Source organism: Pan troglodytes, chromosome 1 (assembly GCF_028858775.2).
Source record: "Pan troglodytes isolate AG18354 chromosome 1, NHGRI_mPanTro3-v2.0_pri, whole genome shotgun sequence".
NCBI classification, from domain to species: domain Eukaryota; kingdom Metazoa; phylum Chordata; class Mammalia; order Primates; family Hominidae; genus Pan; species Pan troglodytes.
In genome coordinates this window covers 1,596,352-1,612,051 of record NC_072398.2, presented here as the reverse complement: position 1 = coordinate 1,612,051, position 15,700 = coordinate 1,596,352, and the positions used below count along the sequence as shown (strand labels likewise).

The 15,700-nt window shown below is 40.6% G+C and overlaps 1 protein-coding gene across 1 annotated transcript in view; it reads left to right on the top strand.

Annotated features, from left to right (window-relative positions):
- The first annotated feature begins 6,917 nt into the window (after window positions 1–6,917).
- The window catches only part of GCSAML (germinal center associated signaling and motility like), a 69,347-nt gene continuing 60,564 nt past the window's right edge, over window positions 6,918–15,700 (top strand). The window contains exon 1 of the mRNA XM_063809246.1: window positions 6,918–7,042. The gene's annotated coding sequence lies outside the window, so the exon portion shown is untranslated. The remainder of the gene's footprint in view (window positions 7,043–15,700) is intronic.

Sequence of the window (15,700 nt, the reverse complement as noted above, 5' to 3'; positions counted from 1 at the left end):
AAGAAGAACTTCCAGGAAATTTCACCAGAGAATTCTTCTCCACCATAACAATATTCCTCCTCATTCCTCTCATCAAAAAAAGACAATTTTGCTAGGGTTTCAATAGAAAATTATTAGGCATTCACCTTTTAGTCCTGATTTTGCTCCCGCTAACTTCTTCTTCTTTTCTGATTTTAAAAAAACTTGAAAGGACACCCATTTTTCTTCAGTTAATGTAAAAAAGACTGTCTTGACATGGTTAAATTCCCAGGACCTTAGTTTTTTTGTAGGGATGGACTAAAGGCCAGTATTATTGCTTATAAAGGTGTCTTGAACTTGATGAAGCTTATGTTGAGAAATAAAGTTTCTATATTTTGTTTTTGTGTTTTACTTTCATTTTTTCACAAACTTATTGAAGTCCTTTCATAGACCCTAATTCTCTTCTTCTTGAAGGTATGTGCAGCTTAATCATCCTTTCTTGTGAATAGAATGTGACAGAAGTGACCATGTGTGACTTTTGAGTCTAGGTCATCAAAGATTTTGCCTCTTATGGGCTTTCCTTTTTCCTAAGCCACTCACGCTGGAGAAACCAACAACTATTTGGTGAGAATAGTCAAGCAGCACTACAAAAACATCCATGTGGAGAGAACCTGAGGCCTTCAATTACAAACCCCACCAACTTGCGGGCCGTGAATGTTAGCAAACTTGAAAGTGGTCAAGCCTTTGGATGACAGCCCCAGTTGAAATCGGACTGTAACCACATGAGCTATCCTGAGGCACAACCACCATTATAAATTGTTCTTGAATTCCTCGTTTACAGAAACTCAATTAGGTAATATATACTGTGAGTTTACGCCACAAAGTTTTGGGGTTATATGTTATGAAACAATAGATAGCAATTTCACTCTTTCAACATCCATTTTACTTTTTATACAATCATGCATTTTTAATAATGGGGATATATCTTGAGAAACGCACCACTGTGTAATATCATTGTTGTGTGAACATCACAGGATGTACTTACACAAACCTAGGTGGTAGAGCCTATCACACACCTAGACTATATGGTATAGCCTATTGCTCCTAAACTACAAACCTGTGCAGCATGTTACTGTGCTGAATACTGTAGGCAACTGTAACACAATGGTCAGCATTTGTGTATATAAACATAGAAAAGGTACAGTAAAAATATGGTATAAAAGATTAAAAAATGGTACACTTGAGTAGGGCACTTACCTCAGGTGGTCTGCTAATTTTCACGGTCACATGAAGATTCCAGTGAGATATATTTTACCATAGGTGACAGCCTTGACTATGTGCACTACCCATGAAGGTCCCCTTTGCCTTGCTCTTCCTGACTTGTCAAGTGCATGATGATGTGGTAAACCAGCACAAGAACTGAACTCTGTTATCTTTCTATTGAGTTCTGCAGCTATTTATTCTGAGTTTGGTACCTAGATTTTGTAGACCCCATTTCTTTGACATTCTTGGTAGAATCAGGCCATCTTCATCCCATTGTGCTATCCTTGTGTTACTGTTATGTTTTATAATGCCTGAAGTTATTTTATAGAAGAATAATCTGAGGGTAGACCATAGGCATAGAACCTTTGAGCCTATTGTTTGAGCCAGCCTCACAGATTGGACAATTAGTGGTTTTCCCTGGATCAGCATCAATTTGGATAAACATTGCTGTCAGTTACTATGAAACTGGTTATATTTTCTTTTCTTTTTCTTTTTTTTGTCTTAAGAAAACATCTTCAATCCATAGAGCATGTTTTCTCTGGTTTTATACCCACTAGGGTCATAGGCTTTTTTCTGCTTTAAGATATGGCCAACCATTGCATTAGGGCTGAGATATTAGGTGCACAGGATTACACACAAACTGTACTCTAAATACTCTTCATTTTAGGATAAAACTATTGGTATGTATATACTTTTATTACAATTCTTACTCTTATTTCTCTGGATAGCATTACTTCGAGGATTATTTGAACCTTTAATGGCCACATTAATGAATGTTGACCAGAGAAACATTGTTTCTTTGAGTGGCACTTTAGAAAAACAAAGATTCCTCGGGTCCAATGGGCAGTATTTTTAGGTGTTAGGCAGAGGACTCCACATGAAATCCTGAATTAAACATTGCTCCACTAAAATATTCTGAGGCTAAAGATGAAAATTTTTACAATCAGAAGCAACAAAAACTAGACACATTTTTTAGTAAATCCTTCCCCTCCTTGTCCTTCGGTTGCCTCCTGGCATGCAGCTCTCCCTCCTGTCCCTTATGATTCTGTTCTCTCTTCTTCTGCCCCACCATTGACTTTTCCTTCTTGCTTTTTGTTCTGAAATTATTTTCCCAACTGTCATAAATTCTCAAATTGTTTGTTCCATCTAAAGATCCACCCTTACCATGAGCCAGATCTGTAAGCAACTGCAGAATTTAAATCTAGTGCATGAGTTCAGAGTTGTACATGAACTAAGAAGTTATAATGAACAATTTTTAAAACTAAACAAGAAAATCAAATATTCATCAAATAATTAAGAATTCTTTAGGGCACATATGGCCCAGGGTTACTTGACATATCAACTTGTACACCTGTTAATTTGAACATCAGATACTAAATCCTGCATGATAAAATGTGATTTGGTCTGACCTTGTAGGAAACTTGTAGAATTCCTCTTTCCAAAATAAGTATCAGGGTCAAAAATCATTCATAAAAACAATAAAATTATTAAACTATAGAAGAATTCGGAGATAGACTATAAAATTTATTGTCACAAGTCAGAGTTAAATAAAACAGGTTTTCATTAAAATCAAATTAAGTAAAAGTTATAAAACTGAAAATATTTAAAACAGGGATAATTATATAATAAAAGCTATTATAAATACTCAACAGGAAACCAGAAATTTTAATTATTTTGCCATTTGTTTTACTATCAACTCTGATTATTGTGTTTCTTAAAAGAAACAAATATATCATTATGAGGTGATCAGAAGCAGACAAGGAGGTTAGACATTCCCTCATTTATTCACTCAGCAACCCTGCCACAGAACTAAACCTATGCCAAGTGCCTGGTGGGCCCAGCGTGTGGTGCTGAGAAATGATTGAATGGCCCTTTCCCGCATTCAAGGAGCCCACAGTCTGAGGATATATGGACAAAAACAAGTACATGGACTAAAGCAAGTACATGTAAAAGAAGAGTAAATGCTATAATAAAAATAAAGTAAGATGTTGGGAGGGAGGGCAGGGGAGCCATGGCATTCGAGGGACCCAAATGCCTCACTGAGGTGACATTTATGCCATGACCAGGATGACAACAGAAGGCCAGCCCTGCACAAGTCTGGGAATAGTATTTCAGGGAGATGCCACTCCTGGTGCAGAGACATGCAGGCAGAGGTGACTTTGGCAGAGGATGTGAGAAAGAGGCCGGTGGGGCTAGAGGGAGCCTGGGGGAGAGAAGAGGAGAGGGAAGAATGACTCTGGGGCCTGAAGAAGATAGTGATCTGCTTCTCTCTGACAATACTGTCCCCAAATTTAGCACTTTTAAACAACAAATGCTTACTACCTCATGATTTATGTGGACCAGAATCTGGACACCGCTTTGCTGGCTGCCTCCACATGGGGCTCCATGAGGCTGGGGCTGTGTTCTCAGCTGCAGCTGGGCTGTGGGAGGATTGGCTTCCAAGCACACTCATGTGGGTATTGGTCAGGTTCAGTGTAGACTGAGAGCCTGAGTGTCTCCCGGGGCCTGGGCACTCTCTCATTCTCTGTTGTGTAGGCCTCTGCATAAGGCAGCTCATAACACTGGAGCTTGCTTTCTGAATTTGAGGAATACAGTAGAAAGACAGGGAGATAAATACATACTGACGGAGAAAGAGAAAGACATAGAGAATGAGGAGAAAACACTGGACAGAGTAAGTAGAAAAGATGAGAGAAATAGAAGGATTGAGGGAGGAAATACAGAAGAAAGTGACTAGGAGAAAATCACAGCTTTTTTGATACTAACATGAGAATTGCAATAGACTGAACATTTCCCCACCAAAAATTGTGTATGTTGGAATCCTAGCCCCCAGTGTAACAGTACTAGGAAGTGGGAGGTAATTAGGTTCTGAAGGTGAAACCCTCATGAACGGGATTACTGGCTCCATAAAAGAAACCCCAGAGAGCTCCTTCCTCCACTACCTGTCAGGTAAAAATACAATGTAAAGTCCACAGTCTGCAACTCAGAAGAGAGAGTTCTCACCAGAGCCCAACCATGCTAGCGTCCTGATCTTCAACTTCTGTCCTCCAGAACTGTGAGAAAGAACATTCTATTGTGGATAAGTGGCTCAGTCTATCTTTGGTACAACAGCCTGACCTAAGACAGAAGTGTTATCCCATCATTTCCATCGCATTCTGTTGGTCAAAAGTGTCATTAACCCCTTAGTGTTGTCAGCCTTTCTGTAAGCTGCCCAGCACATAGGCCAAAATGAAGGACATGGGTCTGATTCTGAATATAATGAGAAGGCACTGAAAGGAGTAATGTCAGAGGATGACACTATCTGAATTCCATTTCATCTCAAACTCTTACTGGTGCAGAACGAAAAAGGAGGCTGAGAGGGGAAGCGACTTTCCAATATCACACTGCTGGACACAGGCCTGTTTGAGGTGTATTCTATGCTACCTCCCATTCCTTTTTATAGTTCTTTTATCTCTAAGTGTGTGCGTTATCTACATGGGATGCCACACCATGAGTTTTACAAGTTTTATCTCATACACACCTGATGAGTTCCCTAGGAAGGAGATGCTGGCATGTTACCCAATGTACGTGTTGAAAGGCCCCCAAACCCACAGTAACTTTTCTAGTGTGACAGAACTAGTAAGAAAAAGTAGGTTCTTACCCAGATCTGTGACCTCACACCTGAGGCCCTGGCTGTATTCAGGTCTTTCCAGGGAACTGAGGAGGGCTGTGTTTGCATAATTGTGCACAGGTAAAGAGTTGACATGCAGGGATAGTGAGCAGTCAGTGGCCCAGCAGGGCCTTGGGGTAGGTCTTATGGAAGCAAGGAGCCCAGAGGATGAAACTTTGAAAAAGTGATCTTACTTCCTATGTGACAGACCCCAACAGAACTTATAATTCTGGTAACCCAGCACTCACATCCTAGACACAGCCCTGTATCCAGGTGGGAAATGCTTGGTGGGAAATGCTTAAGAGAGCACAATGTGCTCCTGCTGGATCCCAACTCTCTTAGGCTCTTGCTTCAGGAAGGCCTAAAGTGAAAATCTTTTCGGAAATGCTGATATTGGCTTATTCCTCACCCCAGATGTCTCTGGAGATTTTGCATGGGTCGCCCAGAGGTAACATACGTTAAGTCTAGGGTAGGCTCCTCCAGCCTAGGTCTCACCAGTGCTTTCATTGTCCTTTGCTTTAGAATGTAAGGAAAAATTGGGAATTTAAAATAGCAAAAATTGACCAAAACTACATTTTTGTGAGATTTCCTAAGGTTCTGTGTTGTTTTGTTTGTTTGTTTTAGACAGGACCTCACTCTGCCACTCAGGCTGGAGTTCAGTGGCATAATCACAGCTCACTGCAGCCTAGATCTCCTGAGATCAAGCAATTCTCTCATCTCTGCCTCTGAAGTAGCTGAGGGACTACAGGTGCACACCCCCACACCTGGCTAATATATATATTTTTATTTTTAGCAGATATGAGGTCTCATTATGTTGCCCAGGCTTGTCTTGAACTCCTGAACTCAAGCAATCCTCAATTTTTGATACATAGCTTTGCTAGGTGTAGGATTCTTAGTTGACAGTTTTTTTTTTCTGTGAACACCAGCTAAAGAAAGTTTAAAAAGAAGAAATAGAGAAACTTCAAGTAAGGCAATTAAATGAACAAATTAAGAGCTAAGAAACAACAAAGATGGGGTATTGAGGTTGTAGTTATGGCAGCTAATGATAGAATGGATCCAGTCAGAGAGTTCAGGCAGAATTGTATTTGCAGAGAGTAGAAGTCTGAGGGTGAAGGTGTCCTAAATGAGGCCAATTTGGAAGACTTTATTTTATTATAGAATCAAAGACAACGCATGGGAACACACCATGCCAAACCCAAACAGGCTAAGCTGGTGCTCTGTGCAAAGGTATATAGGTTTATGGGAAGAAAAACTACCATTATAACATCGAGTGTTTTTTTTTTTAATTAAAAGAATCACAAATGTGGCAGTTATAATCAGGGTTAAGGTTAAAGTTATATTTCAGGTTTGGTTGGTGGATGTCACAAAGCAAAAAGTTTGTTACCAAGAAGTGGGTGTTCTAGTTTGTGAAATAAAACATCCCAATGACAGAAATAGTAGAGGAGAAAAAGGGATGGGATGGCAAACACAAGTTCCTGGAAATTTATATTAAAATAAGGTTTATAAAGGAGGACAGTGTGCATCTCAGTCATCAGTGCTGCCTGCAATGGAGGTGTTTATTTCTGCCCAAGATAAATACACCAGGCCTATTATGTGAGAGGTGAAAAGGAGCCTACATTATGCTTCCCACGCCAGATGCCTTGACCTGGGGTTCTGTTCCCAGGGAAAAAGAGCACATCTTTGAAGTAGTTTTGGAGCAGGAGGTATCTTCCAAATTCCAACGAAGTATCTTATATTTCTAGGTGACCCTGAGACCACTGGAGAAGAAATAAATGAAGACCATGAAACTTCCTTGAACTAGTGGGAATCCCTGAGAAAATCTGACATTATGTTCTCTTCTCTTGGAATAGAAATATTGTTTGACTTCTGTTTTGCTGACAAGAAACGAGGCCAGACCACTCACCTGAGCAAAGCTACCTGGGACAATGACCTCACACATGGAAAACATTGGAGCCCATCTGCTTCCAATCTGCTGTTTTCCAAAAATTAAGCAAGTTGTTTTCCCTTTGATACCCTCTGTTTCTAACAATCCCAGTGCCAACACTGTCCTGTTTCTACAAGAGACAATGACAAATATGAGCCTGAAGGAAGATGAGCTGATGACATTCCCAGCTTATTACCACTCCTTGGGGGCCTTATCTTACATACATGGATTCAATTCGTAGACTCAGCTGGGTGAGTATCTATTATTCAGCTGTGTTAGAAGTGACTGCTTAAGACTTAGGTGTGTGGTGAAATGAGGCAGGATTTTCTCCTCATAATTACCATCTTACTATCACTGAGTCATAGCTAAAATCAGGAAATTATTCAAGAAGAAATAGAAATGTAATGTTATGAGGACATAAATTTAGAGATTTGTGGAAAGGCCTTCATAATTTTGTGGCATTTTCTTTGAGCTGGAATTATACTTGACATTTCATTATAATATATTAGCTATACCAGACTTTATGCATTTATGTAAAATTTTATTTGCTTTTATTATACTGTAAGTTCTGGGATACACGTGCAGAAAGTGCAGGTTTGTTACGTATGTATACACGTGCCATGGTGGTTTGCTGCACCTATTAACCCACCATCTACATTAGGTATTTCTCCTAATGCTATCCCTCTCCTAGCCCCCTACTCCCTGAAGGTCCCTGGTGTGTGATGTTCCCCTCCTTGTGTCCATGTGTTCTCAACGTTCACTTATGAGTGAGAACATGTGGTGTTTGGTTTTCTGTTCTTGTGTTAGTTTGCTGATAATGATGGTTTCCAGCTTCATCCATGTCCCTGCAAAGGACATGAACTCATCCTTTTTTATTGCTGCATAGTATTCCATGGTGTATATGTGCCACATTTTCTTTATGCAGTCTATCACTGATGGGCATTTGGGTTGGTTCCAAGTCTTTGCTATTGTGAACACTGCTGCAATAAACATACGTGTGCATGTGTCTTTATAGTAGCATGATTTATAATCCTTTGGGTATATATCCAGTAATGGGATTGCTGGGTCAAATGGTATTTCTGGTTCTAGATCCTTGAGGAATTGCCACACTGTCTTCCACAATGGTTGAACTAATTTACACTCCCACCAACAGTGTAAAAGCATTCCTATTTCTCCACATCCTCTCCAGCATCTGTTGTTTCCTGACTTTTTAATGATTGCCATTCTAAGTGGCATGAGATGGTATCTCATTGTGGTTTTGATTTGCATTTCTCTAATGACTAGTGATGATGAGCCTTTTTTCATATGTTTGATGGCCACATAAATGTCTTCTTTTGAGAAGTGTCTATTTATATCCTTTGCCTACTTTTTGATGGGTTTCTGTTTTTTTCTTGTAAATTTGTTTAAGTTCTTTGTAGATTCTGGATATTAGACCTTTGTCAGATGGATTGCAAAAATTTTCTCCCATTCTGTAGGTTGCCTGTTCACTCTGATGATAATTTCTTTTGCTGTGCAGAAACTCTTAAGTTTAATTAGATCCCATTTGTCAATTTTGGCTTTTTTTGGCCATTGCTTTTAGTGTTTTAGTCATGAAGTCTTTGCCCATGCCTATGTCCTGAATGGTACCGCCTGGATCTTCTTCTAAGGTTTTTATGGTTTTAGGTCTTATGTTTAAGTCTTTAATCCATCTTGAGTTAATTTTTGTTTAAAGTGTAAGGAAGGTGTCCATTTCAGTTTTCTGCATGTGGCTAGCCGGTTTTCCCAGCACCATTTATTAAGAAGGAATTCTTTCCCCATTGCTTGTTTTTGTCAGGTTTGTCAAAGAACAGATGGTGGTATGTGTATGGTCTTATTTCTGATTCTGTTCCATTGGTCTATGTGTCTGTTTTGGTACCGGTATCATGCTATTTTGGTTACTGTAACCTTATAATATAGTTTGAAGTTGGGTAGTGTGATACCTCCAGCTTTGTTCTTTTTGCTTAGAAACATCTTGGCGATTTGGGCTCTTTTTTTGGTTCCATCTGAATTTTAAAATAGTTTCTTCTAATTATGTGAAGAATGTCCGTTGTAGTTTAATGGGAATAGCATTGAATTCTTTTATAAATTACTTTGGGCAGTATGACCATCTTCACGAATTAATTCTTCCTATCCATGAGCATGGGATGTTTCTCCATTTGTTTGTGTCCTTTCTGATTTCTCTGAGCAGTGGTTTGTAGTTCTCCTTGAAGAGGTCCTTCGCATCTCTTGTAAGTTGTATTCCTACGTTTTTTATTCTCTTTGTAGCAATTGTGAATGGGAGTTCACTCATGATTTGGCTCTCTGTTTGTCTATTATTGGTGTATAGAAATGCTTGTGAGTTTTGCCGATTGATTTTATATCCTGAGACTTTGCTAAGTTGCTTATCAGCTTAAGGAGATTTTGGGCTGAGACGATGGGGTTTTCTAAATATACAATCATGTCATCTGCAAACAGAGACAATTTGACTTCCTCTCTTCCTATATGAATAGGCTTTCTTTCTCTTGCCTGATTATCCTGGCCAGAACTTCCAATACTACGTTGAATAGGAGTGGTGAGAGAGGGCATCCTTGTCTTGTGCTGGTTTTCAAAGAAAATGCTTCCAGCTTTTGCCTATTCAGTATGATAGTGGCTGTGGGATTGTCATAAATAGCTCTTACTATTTTGAGATGCATTCCATCAGTACCTAGTTTATTGAGAGTTTTTTGCATAAAGGGGTGTTGAATTTTATTGAAGGCCTTTTCTACATCTATTGAGATAATCATGTGGTTTTTGTCATTGGTTTTGTTTATGTGATTGATTACGTTTATTGATTTGTGTATGTTGAACCAGCCTTGCATCTCAGGGATGAAGCTGACTTGATATTAGTGGATAAGCTTTTTGATGTGCTGCTGGATTTGGTTTGCCAGTATTTTATTGAGGATTTTTGCTTCGATGTTCATCAGGGATATTGGCCTGAAATTTTCTTTTTTTGTTGTGTCTCTGTGAGGTTATGGTATCAGGATGATGCTGGCCTCATAAAATGAGTTAAGGAGGAGTCCCTCTTTTTCTACTGTTTGGAATAGTTTCAGAAGGAATGGCAGCAGCTCCTCCTTGTACCTCTGGTAGAATTCAGCTGTGAATCCATCTGGTCCTGGGCTTTTTTTGGTTGACAGGCCATTAATTACTGCCTCAATTTGAGAACCTGTTATTAGTCTATTCAGGGATTCAGCTTCTTCTTGGTTTAGTCTTGAGAAGATGTATGTGTCCAGAAATTTAACCATTTCTTCTAGATTTTCTGGTTTATTTGCATAGAGGTGTTTATACTATTCTCTGATGGTAGTTTGTGGGATTTCTGTGGGATCAGTGGTGATACCTCCTTTATCATTTTTTATTGTGTCTATTTGATTTTTCTCTCTTTCCTTCTTTATTAGTCTGGCTTGTGGTCTGTTTTGTCAATCTTTTCAAAAACCAGCTCCTGGATTCATTGATTTTTTGAAGGATTTTTCGTGTCTCTATCTCCTTTAGTTCTGCTCTGAGTTATTTCTTGTCTTCTGCTAGCTTTTGAATTTGTTTGCTGTTGCTTCTCTAGTTGTTTTAATTGTGATGTTAGGGTGTCGATTTTAGATCTTTCCTGCTTTCTCCTGTGGGCATTTAGTGCTATAAATTTCCCTCTAAACACTATCTTAGTTGTGTCCCAGAGATTCTGGTACGTTGTCTTTGTTCTCCTTGGTTTCAAAGAACTTATTACTTCTGCCCTAATTTCATTATTTACCCAGTAGTCATTCAGGAGCAGGTTGTTCAGTTTTCATGCAGTTTTGTGGCTTTGAGTGAGTTTCCTAATCCTGAGTTCTAATTTGATTGCACTGTGGTCTGAGAGACTGTTTGTTATGATTTCTGTTCTTTTGCATTTGCTGAGGAGTGTTTTACTTCCAATTATGTGGTCAATTTTAGAATAAGTGCTATGTGGTCCTGAGAAAAATGTATATTCTGTTGATCTGGGGTGGAGAGTTCTGTAGATGTCTATCAGGTCCGCTTGGTCCAGAGCTGAGTTCAAGTCCTGAATATCCTTGTTAATTTTGTCTCACTGATCTAATATTGACAGTGAGGTGTTAAAAGTCTCCCCAGTTTATTGTGTGGGAGTCTAAGTCTCTCATTATTGTGTGGGAGTCTAAGTCTCTTTGTAGGTCTCTAAGAACTTGCTTTATGAATCTGGGCGCTCCTACATTGGGTGCATATATATTTAGGATACTTAGCTCTCCTTGTTGCATTGATCCTTTTGCCATTATGTAATGCCCTTGTCTTTTTTTATCTTTGTTGGTTTAAAGTCTGTTTTATCAGAGATCAGGATTGCAACCTCTGCTTTTTTTTTGCTTTCCATTTGCTTGGTAAATCTTCCTCCATCCCTTTATTTTGAGCTTATGTGTGTCTTTGCACGTGAGATGGGTCTCCTGAATACAGCACACAGATGGGTCTTGATTCTTTATTCAACTTGCCAGTCTGTGTCTTTTAATTGGGGCACTCAGCTCATTCATATTTAAGGTTAATATTGTTATGTGTGAATTTGATCCTGTCATTATGATGCTAGCTGGTTATTTTGCCAGCTACTAGCTGAGCAGTTTCTTTATAGTGTCAACGGACTTTACAATTTCATATGCTTTTGCAGAGGCTGGTACTGGTTTTTCCTTTCCATGCTTCAGGAGCTCTTATAAGGCAGCCCTGGTGGTGACAAAACCTCTCAGCATTTGCTTGTCTGCAAAGGACTTTATTTCTCCTTCACTTATGAAGCTCTGTTTGGCTGGATATGAAATTCTGGGTTGAAAACTCATTTCTTTAAGAATGTTGAATATTGGCCCCCACTCTCTTCTGACTTGTAGGGTTTCTGCAGAGAGGTCCGCTGTTAGTCTGATGGGCTTCCCTTTGTTGGTAACCCGACCTTTCTCTCTGACTGCCCTTAACATTTTTTCCTCATTTCAACCTTGATGAATGGGACGACTGTGTGTCTTGGGGTTGCTCTTCTCGCGGAGTATCTTAACGGTGTTCTCTGTATTTCCTGAATTTGAATGTTGGCCTGCCTTGCTAGGTTGGGGAAATTCTCTTGGATAATATTCTGAAGAGTGTTTTTCAACTTGGTTCCATTCTCCCTGTCACTTTCATATATACCAATCAAATGTAGGTTTGGTCTTTTTACGTAGTCCCATATTTCTTGGAGGCTTTGTTCATTTATTTTCATTCTTTTTTCTATAATCTTTGTCTTCATGCTTTATTTCATTATGCTGATCTTCTATCTCTGATACCCTTTCTTCTGCTTGATCAATTCGGCTATTGATACTTGTGTATGCTTCAAGAAGTTCTCGTGCTGTGTTTTTCAGCTCCATCAGGTCATTTATGTTCTTCTCTAAACTGGTTATTCTAGTTAGCAATTCCTCTAACCTTTTTTCAAGGTTCTTAGCTTCCTTGCATTGGGTTAGAACATGCTCCTTTAGCTCAGAGGAGTTTGTTATTACCCATCTTCTGAAGCCTACTTCTGTCAATTTGTCAAACTCATTCTCTGTCCAGTTTTGTTCCCTTGCTGGTGAGGTGTTGTGATCCTTTGGAGAAGAGGCGTTCTGGTTTTTGGAATTTTCAGGCTTTTTGCACTGGTTTTTCCTCATCTTTGTGGATTTACCTACCTTTGGTCTTTGATGTTGGTGACCTTCAGATGGGGTTTCTGTGTGGCATCCTTCTTGTTGATGTTGACGCTATTCCTTTCTGCTTGTTAGCTTTCCTTCTAACAGTCAGGCTCCTCTATTGCAGATCTGCTGGAGTTTGCTGGAGGCCCGCTCGAGATCCTGTTTGCCTGGTTATCACCAGCAGAGGCTGCAGAACAGCAAAGATTGCTGCCTGTTCATTCCTCTGGAAGCGTCGTCCCAGAGAAGCACCCACCAGATGCAGCTGGGGCTCTCCTGTATGAGGTGTCTGTCAAACCCTGCTGGGAGGTGTCTCCCAGTCAGGAGGCACAGGGGTCAAGGACCCACTTGAGGAGGCAGTCTGTCCCTTAGCAGAGCTTGAGTGCTGTGTTGGGAGATCCATTGCTCTCTTTGGAGCTGGCAGGCAGAAATGGTTGTCTGCTGAAGCTGTGCCCATAGCCGCCCCTTCCCACAGGTGCTCTGTCCCAGGGAGAAGGGAGTTTTATCTATAAGCCCCTGACTGGGGCTGTTGCCTTTCTTTCAGAGATGCCCTGCCCAGAGAGGAGCAATCTAGAGAGGCAGTCTGGCTACAGGGGCTTTGCTGAGCTGTGGTGGACTCAGACCAGTTCAAATTTCCCGGTGGCTTTGTTAACACAGTGAGAGGAAAGCCACCTACTCAAGCCTCAGTAATGGCGGACACCCCTCCCCCCACCAAGCCTGAGTGACCCAGGTCACCTTCAGACTGCTGTACTGGCAGTGAGAATTTCAAGCCAGTGGATCTTAGCTTGCTGGGTTCCATGGGAGTCAGATCCACTGAGCTAGACCACTTGGCTTCCTGGCTTCAGCCCCCTTTCCAGGGCAGCGGATAGTTCTGTCTTGCTGGCATTCCAGGCGCCACTTGCGTATGGAAAAAAACTCCTGCAGCTAGCTCAGTGTCTGCCCAAATGGCCATCCAGTTTTGTGCCTGAAACCCAGGGCACTGGTGGCATAGGCACCTGAGGGAATCTCCTGGTCTGCGGGTTGCAGAGATGGTGGGAAAATCATAGTATCTGGGGCTGCAGTGCACCATTCCTCAGGGCACAGTCTCTTGTGGCTTCCCTTGGCTAGGGGAGGGATTTCTTCTCTGACCCTTTGCGCTTCCTGGGTGAGGCAATGCTCCACCCTCTTTCTGCTCACCCTCTGTGGGCTGCACCCACTTTCTAACCAGTCCCAATGAGATGAGCTGGGTACCTCAGTTGGAAATGCAGAAATCACCAGGCTTCTGCATTGATGTCAGTGGGAGCTGCAGACCAGAACTGTTCCTATTTGGCCATCTTGTCAGCCACAACCCCCCCACCACCTTTTTTTTTTAAGATGGAGTCTTGCTCTGTTGCCAGGTTGGAGTGCAGTGGTGTGATCTTGGCTCACTGCAACTTCCACCTCCCAGGTTCAAGCCATTCTCCTGCCTCAGCCTCCTGAGTAGCTGGGACTACAGGTATGCACCACCATGCCCAGTTAATTTTTGTGTTTTTAGTAGGGATAGGGTTTCACCATGTTGCCAAGGATGGCCTGGATCTCTTGACCTCATGATCTGCCCACCTTGGCCTCCCAAAGTGCTGGGATTACAGGCATGAACCACCACTCCCAGCCTGGATATCTTGTTTTAAGAATTGTCTATTCATGTCTTTAGCCCACTTTTTTTTCTCTCGCACTGATTTGAGTTCTTTGTAGATTTTAGATATTAGTCCTTTGTTGGATGTATAGATTGTGAAGATTTTCTCCTACTCTGTCAGTTGTCTGTTAACTCTGCTATTTCTTTTGCTGTGCAGAAGCTTTTCAGTTTACTTAAGTGCCATCTATTTATCTTTGTTTTTGTTCCATTTGCTTTTAGGTTCTTGGTCATGAAGTCTTTGCCTAAGCCAGTATCTAGAAGGGTTTTTCCAATGTTATCTTGTAGAATCTTTATGGTTTCAGGTCTTAGATTTAAGTCTTTGATCCATCTTGAGTTTATTTTTGTATAAAGCGAGAGAGGAGGATCTAGTTTCATTCTACATGTGGCTTGCCAATTACCCCAGCACTATTTGTTGAACAGGGTGTCCTTTCCCACTTTATGTTTTGTTTGCTTTGTCGAAGATCAATTGACTGTATTTAGCTTTAATTACGGTTTCTTTATTTTGTTCCATTGGTCAATGTCCCAATTTTTTATACCAGCATCATGCTGTTTTGGTGACTATTGCCTTATAGTATAGTTTGAAGTTGGGTAACAATGCCTCCAGATTTGTTCTTTTTGCTTAGTCTTGCTTTGGCTATGTGGGTTCTTTTTTGCTTCCATGTAAATTTTAGGATTGTTTTCTCTATTTCTGGGAAGAGTGATGGTGGTATTTTGATGAGAATTGCATTGAACTTGTAGACTGCTTTTGGCAGTATGGTCATTTTCATAATATTAATTGTACCCATCCATGAGCATGGGATGTGTTTCCATTTGTTTGTGTCAATGTCATTATTTTTAAAATGCTGCCATTTGACCATCATAGAACTAGAATATGTGGACTATGAACCACGTGAAAGCTAAGGAGCCATTAGACAAGGCAGCCAGATAATGAGTTAAGTAATGACGCATGGAAAATGAATAAAAGCCTTTCAAATCTCTGACAAAGTAATTGAAGAAAAGGACTTTTCCCCTGTGTGAAGTTTGTGGTTGAGACATTGTTGCACTGCAACAGTAACTTTAATTTTTAATGTGCAAGAATATATTTAGAAATACAGTTTAAAATGTTGTTTATGAAAAAGGAATGGTAACTAATTAATATATAATAACTCTGTACCTTGATGAGGTCCTTGTAGGTCCAACAGCTTCCTGTGTTAATAGATGTAGTGTATCATTCTGTTCTCGCACTGCTAGAAAGAACTACCTGAGACAGGGCAATTTATGAAGAAAAGAGGTTTAATTGACTCACAGTTCTGCAGGCTGTACGGGAATCATGACTAGGAGGCCTCAGGAAACTTACAATCATGGCAGACGGCGAAGGGGAAGCAAGCACCTCTTACTATGGTGGAGCAGGAGCCTGGGGAGGTGCCACACACTTTTAAACAACCAGATCTTGTGAGAACTCATTCACTATCATGAGAACAGCAAGGAAGCAATCTGCCCTCATGATCCAGTCACCTCCCACTAGGCCCCTCCTCCAATTCAACATGAGATTTGGGTGGGGACACAAATCCAACCTGTTATCACACAGTCTTTTCAGTAAACCCAGCAGTGATCAG